At 41.8% G+C, this 18,721-nt stretch overlaps 1 long non-coding RNA gene across 1 annotated transcript in view; it reads left to right on the top strand.

Moving 5' to 3' along the window:
- Positions 1-18,477, top strand: part of LOC142406631 (uncharacterized) — a 32,419-nt gene extending 13,942 nt beyond the window's left edge. The window contains exons 3-4 of the long non-coding RNA XR_012774639.1: positions 17,476-17,585; positions 17,915-18,477. This is a non-coding gene — a long non-coding RNA (uncharacterized LOC142406631). The remainder of the gene's footprint in view (positions 1-17,475; positions 17,586-17,914) is intronic.
- Positions 18,478-18,721: the final 244 nt, after the last annotated feature.

Here is an 18,721-nt window from a genome sequence, read left to right as displayed (position 1 = left end):
GCCTGGTTCTTTGAGTAAGCCGTAGCTTTTCACATGACTCTTAACATCAGTGGAAGAGATCCAGTTAAAGCAAACTATGTTCTTGTACAGTCTTTGAGGATACGTTTGTTACTGATGCGAATTTGTTCCTCCCGCATACAGTGCTATAAAGGGGTTAAAAATACATCCTTGGTTCACTTTATTCCCAGTGGTAGCTCCATAGCATTTATACATGGATCAGATTAAAATAGGTCAATATCTTTTGTGGAAGGTCTTTTGACACTTTGGTGCATGACTGCAGTACACCTACCTTGAGGATGAATGGACCCGGAGGAAATCCATGCATTAACAAAAACACAGCCTAGGGATACTTTAGGATCACATTCCTTTATTCATCAACTAAATCAAAGGCTTGACAGAGGATACTTTGTCATCGAGTCAGTCTAAATAATACTTTTTGAGGTGACAGATAACTTCTGCTGAAGAAATAAAACCATGTATTTAGATAAGCAAGAAACATCCGAATGGTGTGGGTTTATTCTGTTTTTACACTGCATCGCTTGCATTAAAATATATATGTATATGCTCTAGCTGAAATTTTTCAGAACCTTATTAAAAAGGAAATCGTGTATTCAGGAATTGCCTTATGGCAGGAAGTCTTTGTCTGCCTGTTTGCGTTATTGCAGTTGTTTACTGCCTTGAATCGATTTTGGCTACCAAATCAGTACATTGAGGATGGCCGGGGAAGGCAGGGTGGAGGGGGGGTGTAGTTCTGCAGTTAGCAGGACCAAGAAGCTGTTTGCTGCCTTACGGTGTGTAGGGGGTTTTGCCTTTTTTTTTTTTTTTTAAACTTGGAATTTCCATATTATAAAGAGGAAGAGGCTTCTTTTTGATATAATGGAGCCATTAACATCTATTAATAATGCAGACAGGGTAAGTAGCTGGAGTTGGAGCTCCCTGGGGGCCTCGTAAAACAGATGTGCACTATATCTTCCCGGATTTGATAGCTGCTGGGGTCGAGGGGGTCGCTGTGGTTCCCGTTTATTTCCTCTGGCAGCGGTTTTCTAATTTAAGCACCTCTGTCTCCTGGCTACAGTTGCCTGCTGTGATGTGGAGGGGGTGTTCGCGCATTGTCGTGCCTGCTGCCGGAAAAAGGGGCGCGAGCAGTCGCCCCTGCCTCGGCGCTGCCTGCCGCCTCGCTCGCTCTCCGCACTGTCTTCAGATGCGTTTTCTGTTCAAGGCGGTGGAGCTGGGCTCTTTTGTTGGGTTTTTTCTTTGCAAAAAAAATTAAGGTAAGCGTTTCCTCCTCCTTGCAGCCGCAGATTTTTTTTTTATTACTATTTTTTTGCATGGGAAGGAAGAAATATTTCAGCTTGCAAGAGCATGTAGTGTATCGCTTGAGGTGAGGTCTAGCCCCTGGTGGGAAATGTAGTTGCCATATCCCCTTTTTCAAGATTATGCTTCTCAGTTTTAAATTGAATATATTCACGGTGCTGCCTCTGAATAGATAGCACTGCATGTTCTTTCTATAGCTGTCTGCATTTAACTCGGAGAGGGTGGGGTATACAGAAGGACTTAAAATATTTCGGTCTTATGCTATTTCTTTAATTGCAGCTTACTCTGCAAAAGTAGTGATAAGATATTAGTGGTCATAGCGTATGGCAAAAAGTCTTTATAATCAGTACCGTATCAGATATTTTCGCATCATACATGCTTAGGATTGCCTTCAGTCAAATACGAGACGTGAATGTCTGTCCTTGTATGCACTTGTATTGCAATATAGTCTGGCTGTATGCGTTTAAATGTAGAGGGATGCACTTTTGCTAGCTTGTCACAGGTAGGAGGGGGAAAACAATTCTGGTATTGGCTCCAGATCCTTTTCAGCTGGTTACACCGGCTGTGTATTATGGTTAAAAGTTTAGAAATGTGCAGAAAGGTAATGTAACTCCTTGGAAAGGAGCAGTTATTTCTCCACCCCTTTTATTCTTCCATTACTATGTATGCGAATGACCATTAGTCTCTCACTGCGAGGAATACTGTATTATGCAAGGAAGCACAATTTCTGCTGTATATCCTACAGTAATACCCTCAGCTGAGAATCAGGTTGCGTCTGTCTTTTCAGAAAGGTAGAGATACATCGGCTAGAAGGAAACAACAGGGGCGTGAGCAGGGCTTTTTTTGGAAGTGCTGCGTAAGCCGGTCTATGGGATTTCAGCAGGCAGCCTTCGGAATAGGGTGGATGGACCTTACTCTTCCCCAAATTCATTGAAAACTTGAAATAAAATTTGCCTCTGACTTACCACATGCTTAAAAACCCTTGCTGTACTGCAAGGGTACTGCACTGTGTCTTCTTTCTATATACTGAGACGCTGTATTAGCTTGCCCGTCCTTGTGAACGCTCCCCGATAGACCAGGCGCTTCACTTAAAACGGTACAGTGCCATTGCTGCCAGACCTGTATTAATTTGGGGTGTGAATGGACATGTTAATAACTTGACTTCCTGGCATATTTTAAAAGCATAAATATTTCTAACATTTGTTCCTCAAATGTTTTCTTTCTCTAATAGTGTCCAGATCCAAAAGACAAAAAATAAATAATAAAAAAATTGTATGTAAAACCTGGAGGGGGGGGAAAAAGACTTAAAAGCCAAACTGCACTTTTATAAAACTTTGCATTATTTTCTCTTTTATTAGATCCAGGCTATACTTGCAGATAGCTGTATTTTTTAATGCATTGATTGTTCCTCTTATCTTTCTGATAGAATTCCAGAGTAATGCTAGTATCTGTGAGACTTCAAATATAAATGCGTAGATTTTACAAAACATCTAAATGAAGTAATTACATTTGTGTAACTTTAAAATGAGTACATTTGCGAATAACTTTTTAATAGAGCCATTTTTCTTGGGAAAACTTGCTGTCTGTTACTTCTGGGAATTTTGTTTGCCAAATAATACAGAACATTTGCCCCTCATTACAGAAGAGGTCAATAAGGCTCATAACTGATGGGTTCAAAAGAACAATAAAATACCATGTATTTTTAATTATATACTTGAGTCAATGTGTTTTGTTGGTATTTTGCGAACTTATAATCTCTTTGGTAAACTCTGTCATGAATTTATGCAATATTTGTATCATTCAGCCCTTTTTTATGAAATCGGTGTGTGAAGGTACGACTGTTGTTAGTGCTTAATGATTCCTTTTTTCCTGGCTCTATAAAATAATCTGTTCAGAATTAATTGAAGACCTAAACATTAACCAGTATAAGGAGAGATTGTGGGATCAAGCTGTATATTTTGTGGTTTACCCATTGTTTGTCAAAACAAAACCAACAAACCTGAAACCATTTTTTTTGTTTGTGGCATCAGTCGCTTATTTGGGCCCCTTTTGGATTATCAATGGCAAATTTTACATCCAAAATGCAGCCCAGGCACATAATATTTGGTGTTTTAATATTTAATGACTAATTATGGTTGAGATTATATATAATTCTTCTTAGCCCCGGTAAGAGTTTCTCTGTGAAATGAAGAAAGACTATATGGATTTTGTGGTGTTGGGTGTCCTTAGTGTACATTTTCCCCTTATTTTCCCATAAGGGGAAAATACACATGCAGATACAATCAGCAATAGGGAACAGTAATTTTAATGACTTTTATACTCTGATTGTCTTCTGGATGATCAAAACATTTTTTTAAGGTAGAATAATAAACAAAGCTAGAAGCAAAATTGTCCACTTAGGGAACTTTGCTGAATATAAAAATACATTACTAGAAGTCAGGCTTCCGCATTCTTTGGGAAACAAAGGAAAGATCCTCTTTCCTTTGTTAATGGTATTTATCATCTTTAACTCATTAGCTGCTGAAGGCAGAGATGAAATGTTGGAGGGATTAGAGATGATCCCCTGATAAAATTTACATAGGTTCTTTGAGGAATGCCTGTGTGCTGGTATTTTGCAGATAAAATACACACAAAAAGACATAAGCTGCAGGCATTGCTCCTCCTTAATGCTCCTTAAAGAACAACAGGATTTTTATCCTGTGTTGTGTGTGTTTAATGCTTTCTAAATAAAGAAGAACAATTGCAGGGTTCCTTTTTATCTGAACTTTGGGTGCGCCCTTGTGTAAAATGGAAATGCTTTGTGAGGCATCCATGAGAAGGAGCAAAGTAGAAGGTGATATGGGGCTGCTTTATAGGAAAAGCTGCGATTTGGCCTCTCCTGAAAATATATCACTGTAATTTTCTCTGAGCAGTCTTTAATTTTTCGAAAAGTTAACCTTTTTTACGTGATTGTCTACAAAGCAGGATCAATTGTGGGTTGACATAGAGCAGTATGTAAAAAAATATGTAAATATATAGATCATCTTCTTTTAAAATGTCTCTTTTATCCTTTCCCTCAACATGTAAATAAAAAGGAAATGTCCAAAATGTGAGGAATACTTTTTTCCTTTTCTTTAGGTAGCTGTAGCCCTTCTGCATGACCCCTACTCTTGGCTTTTTCCAAGTCCAGCGAGTTCTCCTCTAATTGAATTTTAAAGAACGGTGTTTCAGTGGATGCTCTCTACATTGCGTCTTGCTTACATAGGGCTTACAAACCCACAAATAATTTGCACAATTTTTTTTATTTATTCCCATGAAATCATATGTATGTGTTCCTTGAACTTTCTGTTAAGGGGGAAAAAAATTCTTCCTTCTAGTGACTTACGTTTTTGTGTGCAATCTTGCAAACCTCCAACCAGCATCCTTCCTGTAGCTGCTTATGATAACCTCCAGCATGTTGATGTGAGGGGAGGAGCAGAAATCTAACAGCTCACACTCCAGACACCCACGCTGATTGCAATAGAGGAAACTCTGTACAGCAGCAAAACAGAATAGTAAATATAGAGTAAGAAATCGTGAAAATGTGGCAAGTTATAATTACAAAGAGGGGACCTACATCGAGCTGAATACTTTTTTTCTGTATATGACACAAGTGAGATTATTTGCAGGGGAAAAATCCTCAAATTTGTGTGGTATTTACTTTTCGTAAACGTATGTTTCCGTGTCTCCTGATTTCTGATTAACTGACCTCAAAAGGAGGGGCCCATTCTTCTCTGGATTGTGACTCTGGTTTCATACTCTTAGGAGTCAGGATCGAGTACAAAAACATGTAGCATTGGTGGGTGAGAGCTGAAGAGCAGCAGTGATCCTCTGACGATGTAATTTTCCCCATCTCTGTTTTGTTCAAGTCAGATATACACAATCATACGTATATTTCTATTTCTGTGTGGCTTTGTGCATGTGGCTGCGAATGTTCCTGGGAGTCTGCAGGGATTCGGCAGGCAGGTACCACGGATGTGCAGGGACAGCGCTTCAATACCCTTTCAGTTCCCGTGTGCGGGAATTTGAATTACTCCTCCCAGAATCTTCCATCGGGGAGAAGATTATTTGGATCGCAGAAGGATATAAATTAGTTATTTGTCAAATGTGCCTGGAAAGACGGGAGGCTGCATTTGGGTACAGAATAGGAGACACCTACTGATTAATTATGCTGTAAACCACACGTAGCTTACAAATGTGCGTGTGATAAATGTCTGTATCGTACACCCCTTTCCACTTTACCCGTGGACAAACCATTCATTCGTCTCCCTGAGGACTGCTGCAAATATTCCAAACACCCATCCCTTTTAAAATAAACAAAACCTGCCAAGGTAGTGGGTTTTTTCTTTCTCTTTGCTGAAATGGTGAATTTCCCCCTCTGCAGATCATGCCTGTTTCGTTGCTCGCAAGAGGTTTGAAGGCGACTGGCATGTTGTAAGTAGCCTGACCTGAAGGAGGGGGAGGCAGGGACCCTCGTGCTGGCCGCGGGGCACAGCCCTTGCCTCTGCCGGAGAGGTGAGCGCTGGGCCGTGCGTGGGAAAGGGCTGGCGACCACGCTTTGCGTAGAGCCCCTCATCTCCATCCCTTCCAAGGCCTCCTCTCTTGCTGCTCTGATGGGAGGGGGAGCGCTGCCTTTTGGGGTTGAAGGAGTTAAGAAAAATGTGACTTTGTACCCACTTGCCTTCCATGTCTGCATTTAGTAGATTGTGTTTTATTAAAAGGCAAAGTCACTTTCCTGACGCTGTAGCTGCTTTGCTCTGACCTTCCCTCAAGGGCACCTGTTATCCTAAAGGTATGGTTTTCTTCCTTGAGGAAATAACATCTCTGTCCCTCCCTCCTGCTTGTTTTGTGCCCTAGCACTTAATTTCTGTGAGAATCAACGTATCTTCTTTGTGTGTTTAGACCATGAACACCGCATAGGGAGATTAAACTACTGTGCATGACAATTACGTGTACATGAAACTCTTCATTAGCCTCCCTACTAAAGAAAGGAGAAAATAGATGTCACAGAAAAATTTCTGCCCAGTTTTGCTTCTGCAGCAGACGAGTGGGAGTGTTGAAGTACCTCTTCTGACTCCGGAGCAGCAGCGTACAGGTTTTCAGGCAAACCTCATCTCCAGTGCTAGATGAACAGGGACCGCAGCATGCAACTGCAGGTGGTCCTGGTTGCATGGCCGAACCAGGAGCTGGGGTACCTCTCGAGTGAAGGAGGTGTCTCCGGGCCTGAGCATCTCCGTGCATCTGCATCGCTTTGTCTGTGACCCTTCGCTACCTCCGACATCAAGCAGCAGAGCCCCATCCTTCGTGAGACCGTGGCCCCCAGCGGAGGGGCTGGAAGCGCTCCGTGTGTGGTGAGAGGGGGCTCAGGTCTTGCACTCGTGTTGAGTCACTGCCAAAAGCCATGCTAAAAGCCCACTGCGGCTGGCAAGGCGACACATCGTTTTCTGCTTGAACAGCAGAGGGTTTTTTCTGAGAACATCTTGCGAGGTCCTTGCTCTGTTGGAGTTGAACTTTGAACCATTTTAAATTCATAAAACATCTAGGAATATTCAGATCTTCGTATCAAAAGTCAAATCCAAGAGCTTATTAAATATATAAGTACTCTATAATTGGCTTGATTAGGCTAATATTAATTCCAAGTGACACTTCAGTGACATAAACTGTGACAACAGAAGTGACATTTCTGAATTGCCTTATTTTTAGGGAGAATGTTGATCATGGCTTTTTCAATTGTTGCTGTGGCATAATGCTCCTAGACCAACATATTTCTGGCAAGCGTGACGTGTCCCTTCTCTCTGGTTGCAGGGGTGTGGATGGTCAGACTTGCTGCCGCTCGGTAGGGTTCCTGCACTGACAATATGCAGTGATAGCATTTCTGTCAACTGAAACCCATGGATTTCTGTTAAGCTATTCAGAATTAAAAGATTTCTTGAGAAACCGTTCTTGATTAGGTATCAGTAATGTTTACTAAGGCAAGGAAGAAGAAAAAGACTGCTAATGTTAATGGTAAAGCCTATGAAGCAATGGCTTCAGTGGTCCGAGCATATGGTAAAAGAGCATCAACAGTGCAGCATCCTTTCTTCTTTCTCCTCAGCAGTGGACTACGTGTTTTCAATTCTGTTACCCTTTGAAAGCTACACCAGTTTCAAGTACTTGGTATATAGAGAGGGGCAGTTCTTGCCACCGCCTACATCCCTTGTCCCATGTAGTTCTCTGACTCCCAGGCTGATACCGGATGTAGAGTGTGATCTTCTCTGCAAAGTGCTATGCAAGCATTCACTAAGCCCTGCTTTAGATCTTGAAGGTTGTGTTAGCCTCAATAGTATAGGCCAATACTATTCTTTGAGCTTGTGTCCTGGCAGGCTTCATTCCCAACAGTCTATGAAGGCAATCTCTAAAAATGTCCCCTAATCAAGAGCCAATGACTGTAGGCAATCTTTTTATTGAGGGAAAATCTCATCGTTTTGGTGAAACTTGTTCTCTTTTAATGATTGTTTCACCTACATTTATAATCATGCAGAAGATGGATGCAGAATAATTCTAATCATGAAAAAGATAGTTTAACTAACTTCTCATCTTGGTAGATCGCTATGATTGGGGTACCACTTCCTGAAAGATTCAGTGCAGAATTTCTGGTTTGTTTGTCGTGTAGGAAGTGCAACGTGGATTGTAGCTAAGCAGATGGAGTACTGTCATTGTCTCTTCTGATTGACTAGAAATAACCATATCCGCTGTCTTATTATTTTGTTCTCTTCACCTGCTAAGTCTTAGCTTTGAAGGCCCTTGAGATACAGGCTTGTACTTTCTCAGTCTGTTCCCTGGACAATGGAGCTTTGGTCAGTTTGGCCGATAAATTCTGCTGTAATACATGTCATAAGCCTGGGTAGGAACCTAATTAAATTGGCCTGTGCTTCCCTTTTGCTTCCCATCTTTCAATCATTGATTGGACTTTTATCCAATATCTCCTAAGTAACTCGAAGGAATGCAGGTGTCTGTACAGAACCTGTACTGCAATACAGCACGTATCCAGCTTCTTCCAGTGTACCCAGCCATACGTATGCTAACTTAGCTTCATATCTGGATCTTAAATACATTTTCTTGCCTGATATATTTTCTACAAAAAGAACATTTACACACTAATTATTTTTCCTATATATTCCTGCTTCCAATAGGCTCGCTGAAATTAAGCCTATGATAAGTCTGTCACTCCTAAAAATCAGAGATTCTTGTCTGTCATTCTGATGATTACATGAGATAAAATCTGTAAAAGAGATATTTACTACAGATTTGGTTTAATCCAATGACTTGGTTTTGAAAATGGGGCTTTTTTGCGCTTTATGGCTTTTGTGGTCTTAAATTCTGACACTGAACATTGCCTGCTTCACTGCCATTGCTGATGGCAAAGTGTTTTATTCATAGTTTAATATTTTCTATATAAACATTCCAAAGCCTCCTTATCCTTAGTGCTTTGGATATGACAGGGTGAAATCGCATGTGATTAACCAAGGCAGTATGTCTTGTTGCGTGCCTATCCAATGACACTACCTACGTTCATCTAATATGTTGCAGCGCTGAGGCTAATTATCCAAGAGTAATAGTCACATTTAGTCTCCTTGCATGTGATGCAGAGTCCATGCATTGTTGTCGCATGATCTTCTGGCAGACAGTTTACTATGATAACTTTGTAATTTAAAAATTGTTTAATGGTTATGTTCAGGTGAGAAGGAGCAAATAACCTATTCTGTGTGTCCTACTTTATTTGAAATGTTTTTCCTGCCTAGTCAGGGAATTTATTTCATGTTCTAACGTAAGACTCTTCTCTCCAGTTTCCACCACACAATTGTGAGGCTGTCGTACATATTTATAGCAGCCCAGATTACCTGTGTTTTGGTGAATCCAGGTCTCCTTTCAGCTTGATAAAAGCTGTAAAGTTTGGAACAGCTGGAAGGACTGTTATTATTTGCTAATGCCTGGAAATTTGTTTGCTATCCTGAAGTCATGGGAATGTAGTTCAATGTAAGCAGAACTAAAAATAGGAAGTTTTTAGCATTGTTTAACATTGTAGTAGATCAGCAGCCTTTAGTTTAGTTTAGTTGTGTGCTGTTAGGTAGACATGGTGTGTTCATCACTTGAGCTTAAATCTAAAAAGGATTTTGCGTGCAGCTGTGTTTCTGTGTGTTCCTAGCAAAGATCATTAGATAACAGCAAAGTTCATGTGTGGGATTGTCTAAGAGATAAGAGCACCTAGAAGTGACCACAAACCCAGCAGAGAAGGCTCTTGTGAATGTTGGAGAAGTTTTTTGAGTTCCTATTTTCAGGACGGACCTGTGTTTGGATAATGAAAGCCTGCTGTTAGCTGAGTGACTGAGGTGTAAACCCGGTACTGTATGCCTCTGTTATCCAATTTAAAAAAAAAAAAAAAAAAAAAACTAAAATCTCGGTTTTAAGCACTACTACCAAGGACCCTGCTTAATTGTTTGTTCAGGTTTTTTAAATGTCTGTAAAAAGAAGAAAGATAGGTCTATCTTTAAAATGACATGAAGAAAGAGGGAGAAGCACATGGATTAATGGTCACCTGGACTGGAACATCTGCTAGGTGTTAAAATGAAGTGCTTTTCTGCTTATTTCCATTGATTGGGGCTCACAAAGGGTTTTATGTTCCAGCTGTGGCTCTGTAAAACCTCTGACCATGCAGATGATCTCCTTAATGTATCTGGTCAGTTGTCCTGGTTTTGCTTATATCTGAGAAAATCCTGCAGGAAATAGCAGTAGAGCTGGGCTCTGTGGTCATGCCCTAATACTTCACTTGCCGAATAATGCAAACCCTTAATTACAAACTCGGCCGCGTTAAAAAAAATTGTTGAGGGCTGACATTTGTGCATGAATTAAATGTGTGATGCGTTTGTTGTGGAGGCATGAGGTTGTAATTAAGGTTTTATATGATATTGTAAAAGGAGATTAATGTATAGTGTGTTTCCTTATCAGCAGGAAGCAGGAACCAGTCCCTGTGACAGCGTGGAGCTGGTCCCCATCCCCAGATGTGTGCCGTGCAGGCGCAGGCTTGAGGAGCCCGTCTAAAGGATTTCCATTAAACACAGTTTAAAAATACTGGAGAGGCAGGGGTTGGTAACAGAGGATTCAGGAGTGCTTTTTGGGCTTAATTCCAGGATTTCCTAATTTGCTGAAGGGGCAAAGTGCCCCCTGTCTGACCGTGACACAGTGCCTGGGTACTTCAGCGGGGCTATCTGGGGGTACCTGGAGCCCTTTCAGAGAGGACCCCAGGGCTGCTGTTGGTAGCCCTGTCCTCCAGGCTGCGAGTCAGCAACAAGGGGTGGCAGCGGCGAGGTGGTCCAGCCAGCTCTTGGACCAGTTGGGCACGCTGTGCTGCTCGTGTTAAACATCAGGGAGCTGTACGGGGGCACAACTGGGAGACTTCTAGTGAAGTCCATCTGTCGTCTTTTCTTCAGGGATCCGCCATGGTTCCCAAGCTTTGTCGCTCTGCAGAGCTCACACACAGAAATTCCTGTTTCAGCCCCAACCCATCACCGGCCAATTTTTCAAAGCAATTTGCTCATACATCTGTCTCCCCCTTCCCACACCTACGCTAAAGTCTTTTATTGTTTTCTTCGTGCTGCATTCTCCCAGCTTTTCCCTATGCGAACTGAGCCGCACAGTGAAGGTGGTTATGAAATCTTTCGCATACGGGCAGGGTTGATGTTTTCTACATCTGTCCTCTATTGAGTCAAAATGATATTTTTAACTTCATCTGCAAGTCTTGCTTTTTATGTCCGACACAATGGATGGGACGGGCCCAGCCCTCTGTACGCGCTCTCTGCTATTCTTTTTCTCCCTAGACAGGAAGCCCCCATTTCCCCATCTTGTTGACATAATTTCAGGATTCTTTAAAGCTACCTATGTGCATATGTAAGTGGTTTGCTGAGCCGTGCATAATGTGGTCACTTGAATGCTTCTGGAATGCATAGGTATCGTGTGAAGATAATGATCCATATAAATGCATTTCCTAGCAAGAGACTCAGCTATAGATGATGTGTATGTAGGTTGCCTTAAGCATTGGAGCTGCTTTTGCGTTTTGTTCCCCTCTCCACTTGCTCAGCTTTAGATCCCTTTTTTCAGCTTTATATTTTTAAAAAGGTTTTCTTTTGTTAGCTGTGTTAGAGAGATTAATTGTACTCATGGAAAACTGCAGTTACATGCATATGTATCAAAAACCACTATGCTCTTCATCTAGAGGAAAATTGCAGATTGTTTTCTTTAGTGATTTGAGTGGTTGGTTGCTGCTCGGTGGGAGAAGAAAGTAGGACTGTGTTTCATACAATTTCTACATTCCTTTTTTGTTTGTTTGTTCGAAGAAAAGTGTCAGGTTTTTCACACATGGTTCATCCTGGGTCTGGAGCCTTCCAGAAAACTTGTTCTGTTCTTGAGGACTATAGAAAAAAAGAAGTATAGATTTGCAAAACTATTAATTAAAATCAGCTCCAAAATACATTTTTCTCTGTCTCTCTCAGTGAGACAACAGAGATAATTGACAATTCTAGGTGTCGGTTGGTGAGGGGTGGAACTTCCTTTTCCTGTCCGTATGTATAAAAGCATGGCTTGTCTTTGATGTGCCAGAAACTCACAGTCGAGTCATCCCCGTGGCGTTCAGTCCTCTTACTCTGAGACTTCGTCACCCTTCCTTCTGCTGCACAGCCCCGTCATTTCCTGCTGACGCTGAGGATCGTGCCCTTTGGATGCCTGAAGCTGGAGAGCAATATCTGCAATTAGTGAGCATAAAAAGTAATTTTGCCCTCACCATGGTGGTATGAAGACTGCAGTCTGTCACGAGTCAGCTCTTGGATTGGAAAGGAATCGGATCTTTGCTTAATGGGGGGGTGTAGATATCACCAGTGTGGTCTTTTTAGGGCTTCTCAGGCTGATCTCACGTTAACTGTCAATCTCAAACACATTTATAGTGTTTTCTTATGTTAGTCTCCATATTGAACTTCTGGGAAGCCTGTCTTGACTTGTGCCTTTAACCCTGTTTATTCACAAGGGCTGCAAGTTACCGCTGCATCTGTCTGCATATCCCACATTTTGGGTATGGAATGAAAACACGTTAGCCAAAAGGCATGCTCCTTGTTCATTAGATGTCATTAGTCTGAAAGGGCTTCATTTGAAGCATATTGCAAAAAACCTCCAAAATTAGACCAGTTCATGGTTGGGAAACCTTCTCTGACCTCATGTCAACAGGAGAGTTCAATGACTTCTTATTTGTATGTTCTGAGAAAAATCTCACTACAGGCATGTGAACTGGAGAATAGGGTAAGATTTAAAATAACCTCCAGAAGATATTTGCTCAGTTAAAAATGAAAGCAAGTTGAAATTCTTGATGCGTATAATCTTGCCTTCATTTTGGAACAATATAACCTATGAAACTAAGCCTGTTGGTCACAAACTAATGCTTTCATAAATGTTTAAATTAAAAAAAAAAAAAAAAACACTATTAGCATAAATAGGCTCAGAAACATGAACAATAGCTCAATTTAGAAAACCATGTTAACATTATTAATCAAAATACTGAAGACAGACTGCTGACAACACTGATCCGTGTGCAGCATATTAGTGAAACAAGGAATAAGGCCTGCACTCTGAGATCATCTCTATACTGCAAAGCCAGGATGTATCCATCATGTCACTAAGTGTCATTTATAATCTATTGTAGAATAAACTCCTGAGTTAACATTTTTGCACTGCAGGCTGCCAGAAAAAGCCAGAAAGCTTTTTAATGCTGTTCATGATTTGAAAGCATTCATAATTTGGGATAAACATAAAAATACTGATAGAGCATCCCTATCGGAGTCTATGAATGAAGAGAATGCACTCCAAGAAAGTCCCTGCTACACAGCAGATTATTGGGTTTTCAGGAGAGTAAATGGATAAGCCTTTCTCATAGCCAGATAGCCACAAAGGCATTCTTCCTGGGGCTGAAGTGGCATTAGCGTGAAATCAGTTTGTAAATCACGTTGTGCATCACAACGCTACCTCTAATTATTATATGTATTCTAACTTCCAAATAATCTCTTCTCCAGAGCCTTCAAATACTGCCTTACCTACTCAAGCAAGACCTGTTTTTAATGATTCAGCACATTCATGTGTGTAAAAGGAAAGCTGTGACAGGGTTTTGCAGCTCCGGAGCAGGCAGTTTTCCCTCTACCAGTTGACCCAGGAACATTGAGCTGGTGAAATACCTAACCCTTCCTGCCGGACAAACCCCAGCTGCATTTGTTCTGGGGCTGCAACATCAAACCCTTAGCTGCTTCTTGGAAATAAATGCAGCACTGGAAAAAGGTGCCTGCCAGAGAGCGGTGGTAGGATTTTGGTATCTTCCTCTGTCAAGGGGACAGGGAATCTGTGCTGGCTGCTTCTAGTCTGTCGTGGTCTAAAGAGATTGAAGGGACAAGGATTTTGTCTTCAAACAAGCAGGCTTTGGCTTGTCTGCCAAGGTTGCCAGCAGTTTTAGGGGCAGGGGCACCCATTCCCTGCAAGAACAGTAATCATCCTGCTGCGTACGATGAGCCACCAAACGGCTGCCAGGCACCGGTGACTTCTGGTTTCTCGCAAAGTGCAAGAATTGTACTTTGCTAGGTAAAAGATGCTAAGTTGTCATCACAGTTTTTATTTTTACCAGTTCTGTAAGACATTTCTTAATGCAATCTGTGTCAAAAGCGATAGCTATTTGTCTTCCTTCTGTCTTGTCCCAGTATACTTATTATATCGTACCATGCTATATTTCTGTCATCGAACATGCTCCTCATTTTCATTTTGGTCTGTAGATTCAGAACAGAATTCTGTCTCCCTTTGGATTTGTTCCTAATTCCTTTAGTGAGCAAGTAGGACCACAAAATTCATGGTAAATGTTGTTATCAACGAGTATTTGAAGGAAAACTTAAAATACTCGCCTTCAGAACACTTTTGGGACCCCTGTAAGAGACATAGTAACTTGTTCAAATGTACAAAAATGTTACTCGAATTCTTGGCATGTGATAAAGTACTTTAGTGAAGAATTCCTACCCAATTTAATCACATCCACAGCAGTTCCCACATAACGCTTGCAAAAGGACGAGCCCTGTAGTTAAGCAAAGCGTACACAGAGAGGTGTGTTTGCGAGTTCTGGCACCGGTATAGATGCTGGCACTTGATACCTTTGACTGTGTAGTTCAGCCCTTGCAGCGGCAGTGGACTTCCACGAACCAGAGGTGGGAAACGAGCGGGATCTTACAGTGGTTAACTTACCTGAGCAAAGACACATAAGCACAAAAAGCTTTGTGCGCTGGGCAGTGTTTGCGTTACAGCCAGAAGATCTTCACAGGTTCAATTTTTATACATTGATTAAGGAAACGGATCTTTTTCATGAAGCAGATTTGGGGTCTGTCTGCTCCTTTTGAAGTCAGTAGGGATTTTTCAGTTGACCTTGGGGCTGTGCCAGAAGAGATGAAGTGATGCAAAAGAGAGCGTTTGGATTTACAGGGGAAAAACCCTGAAATTATCATTACCCCTTTTGGTGCAATGTTAAACCACAAGCAGTAATTTCTGTGAATTGTTAGCATTGTTGAAGAAATGCACAACAATGTGAAGGTTAGGTAAAAATACGCTACCTGGCTTTTTTGTAATATGTGTTAAGGTCCTAAGTCTTTTAAACGGTATTAAATTTGGGTTGAAATACTACTTTGCAATAGGACAGATATTTGAAAATGTGTTTTCACTTACATGCCGCTGAGCTAGGATTCAATGTCCTCTTTTACAGCTCGCTTCATCAATGTCGCTTAGGTCAGAACCCAGGCATGTGGCCCCCATGTTACCTAGCCGTGACATCATTTTCAGTTGCAAAAGAAATACAGAATCTGAAATGGAGGAGGAGGCGGAAGGGACTGCAGGCTCTAGTCTATAATTGGGAATCTTTACTTTTATTAAAAAATGTCTTAGCTTTGTTGTTCATCTTCCCATATAAGTGGATATATTCTCATTGTCTGCTGTTAAGAGGAATATTTTTAACAGCTATGGAAAGGTCCTTGGGGTACATCTGTGTAATAATAATTTCTGACTTTTAAAGGAAATCATCTGTAAATCCCATTAGTTATCATTTTTCAATTTTCATCTTTCTAAGCATGATTTAACTTCAAGTGTTGCAGTTCTTAAATCTAATTAAAGAATCGCCTTTAGTTCCCATCAGAAAGTCGACCTACTGTAGATTGTTTGATTGAACATTGGAGATGAACAAATTAAAGCCCATACCCATTGTGGTACGAAAGAGCTATTGGGATATTCCTCGGGTGTAGAGCGGGGCTGAACGTGGCTGTGCTCCCCGTGGGAGGTGCAGACCTGACCTTGTGCCAGCAGAGCTACAGGAGGACCCGGTGGGACTGGCAGCGGGTGGGTGGCGGAGGCACATTTCCATCCACTGCCACTCTCCTGATGCCTTCCTGGGGGGTGATCCCTGCCGAGGGGAGAGGGCTGTGAAAGCAGCCTTAACTCTGCCCCTTCAGCCGGGGTCCTGGCGGCAGCGGTGGTCCCTCTCCCCAGCAGCACGGTGCGTGGCCTCCCCCTCCCCCTGCTGCTGCAGCTCTGCTTTCTGCTCTGCAATATCCGATAGCAGCATCCATGGAAACCACGGCTGACGGTGGCTTGCAAAAGAATTTGTTAATTAAAAGATGTTTAAAATTATAATAAAGTTGCTATCTTAAATCCAACAGGGATATTGCAAACGGTATCCCACTCTGCCGTCACTCTCCAAAGCTGAAATGCAGCTGGAGATGAAGTGCCCCTTCGCACCCAGTTCTCATCTTCTGTTATCTTAGCTCGCAGTCAGCAGGGATGTATTAGTATTAAAATTTCTACAGCTGCAGAGGTGAGGGCTTGACCCAACCCTGTGACCACCCGTAAACTCCGTTATCTGTCCTCCAGTTGAGCATGGGGCGAGACAGTGTGGGGTTTGTCCCAGTCCTTGGTGGAGGAGCCTCTGCAGCGGAGCCATTCCCAAGAGGACAGAGAAGATAAAAGGGGGCGAGCAAGAAGGGAATGAAACTCGATAGCTTGGAAAATGGAGCAGAATCGCTGCAAAATGAATGTGAGAGCAAAGATCAAACTAACTTCTCGCAGACTGAAGGAAAATAAAAGCTAAAATCTTGTTAGAAACTTGATTTGTGATTTGAGGGTGATTGAGCTGAGGAAATGCTACGTGTGCTGAGTCGGGGGGGGTCTCGTGGGAAGTAACAGACATTGTCTTTGCGTTCGAGGGTTGGATCTGAGCTATGTTTGAAACTGAACGTCGTTTGCTGCCTTTGCATGCAGGAATCGCACTGCAGAGGGTTGTGAACCTGAGAAGTTAGCAGTCTTTGCTAAAAACAGCTCCAAGTGTCACCTAACAAGCACCTAGATGTTATTTTTTTAAGAAAAGATGATGTTCTCTCCGCGTGGAACCAAAGCAGGGAAAAAGTAGAAGCCAGTAAGGGACATCCTTTGGGGTGGAAAAGTTGATCAGCCAGAGGCCGATATTAAAACTGCATCATTTCCCTAGGGTAATTAAAGGCGACAGCCGTAAGGTTATGGGAGAGTCGGGGAGCAGATGGGCAGCAGTCTCAGCAAGGCAGTGCTTCTGCAGGAGCTCGCGTCCAGCGGGGTCTGCGAGATGTGAGGCTCCACGTAAACTCTGAGGAAAGGGTATTTGACATTCTTATGGACAAACAGGCAGATGAGTTCAACCCCTGCTGTTTCAAGACTTCTTTACTAACGTTTTTTGGCAGTTTTCCCTTTCCATCAATGAATAGGCTGTGAGTAGTTCTTGCTGGCGTACAGTAGCTCTGGTAGCTGACATTCAGACTTGAAAGATTTAATATGTGGCATGTGGAATAGGGAGAATTAATTTGTTGGTGTTTTCTGTTCCGCAAGAAAGGACAAACAACCTGGACATTGAAAATCACCTTTTTGTTCTTACATTGGCTTCCTATATAAAAGAGTGTAAAATAAAGGCTGTATCTAAATTTTTCCAAGGAAAAATTTAACTTACTGTAAGGTCAAAACTTCTCAAATTCTTACCCTGTTATTTCATTCTAATTCTTATCACAAATTGATCTTTTCTCCCAGCAGAAATAATTGGTTCCAGCCAATAACAAACCCTCATCTCGATTTCATTGGCTTGTATCTCGGGCAACACAAGAGACATTCTGTAATGGCTCAAAATATCCCTACTGGATAATGTAAGTAGACCACCAAATTAATCTAATTAAACTTTTTATCCTTTCAAAGTTAAAAACCAAGGATTTGGACACTGCCTACAAACAGAACTGAACATGCTCAAATCTTTTTAATGTATGTCATTTTTGCACGTTAACATACACTTAATGCAGTTATCTCTATTGCTTATTTCTGTTTACTACTGTCACCAAGTAATTAATTTTACAGTTAAAGTGAATGTATTAAAATGGAGAACCTCATCCCAGCAATGTTCCTGCAGTTAAACAATATTACCTGTCTGCGTGCTGAAGATTCAAACCAGTCAATTTGTAATTTGTTTCCTAACCTCCAGGAGGAACAAAAATGAACTGTACAGAGAAAGAAAAAGAGCAGAAATTGTATTGGCCTGTCTTGCTGAGTGAAGTGATGGATAAAGAGTAATTCTCTGTGAACAGCGCAACTTACTTTATTGCGGAATGAAACAACGTGCTCAGAAAATGGTTGTGCGCTCTCTGTCTCCCTGGCATGGTTGTTTCCACATCTGACACCTACCAGTGCCACTCACGAGGGCCCTGATGGCAGCTGAAAGTTGCATTAAGAGGAGGGAAAGCATTTCAAGCTGACTCATTTCAATAAGTGAACAAAATCCCTGGATCCCCTGACAACGGCACGTAAAAGTATGTGTTTGTGTTTCTCCTTTGCTAGCAACGTGAAGTAGGAGCACAAGGGTTTTTCCACACCTTCACCTCTTTTCCACGCCTCTTTTAGGCGACGGGGTTGGTGCGTGGAGGAAGACGGCAGGGAACTCCACAGCAGTGCCCAGTCTCATTCGGACCACTGCCTGCTGCAGGTGTGGGAGCCTCTTGTCGTCTTCCCTATAAAAATGAGGCTCTCAACCAGTAACAAAATATTCCCCAAAAGTGTAAAAATTATGTGTTTGAATCGGGTACGAGTGTATGTTGATTCAACCTCATTTTATCAAACTAAACAGTTTTTAATTACTTTTGCTAAGACTTCATATTATTAAAGTCCCATTCAGCAATGGTGTTTCGGGTATGAGATATAGCAGAGAACTATTTTGCTACAGGCTCCCTCAGCACTGTGGCCTGAAAAAGGGTTTGCTTTCCACGTTCACTGTAGAAGTTGGATGCAAGTCAGA

Source organism: Mycteria americana, chromosome 2 (assembly GCF_035582795.1).
Source record: "Mycteria americana isolate JAX WOST 10 ecotype Jacksonville Zoo and Gardens chromosome 2, USCA_MyAme_1.0, whole genome shotgun sequence".
NCBI classification, from domain to species: domain Eukaryota; kingdom Metazoa; phylum Chordata; class Aves; order Ciconiiformes; family Ciconiidae; genus Mycteria; species Mycteria americana.
Note: the sequence above shows the minus strand (reverse complement) of the source record. Positions and strands in the feature narration are given on the sequence as shown.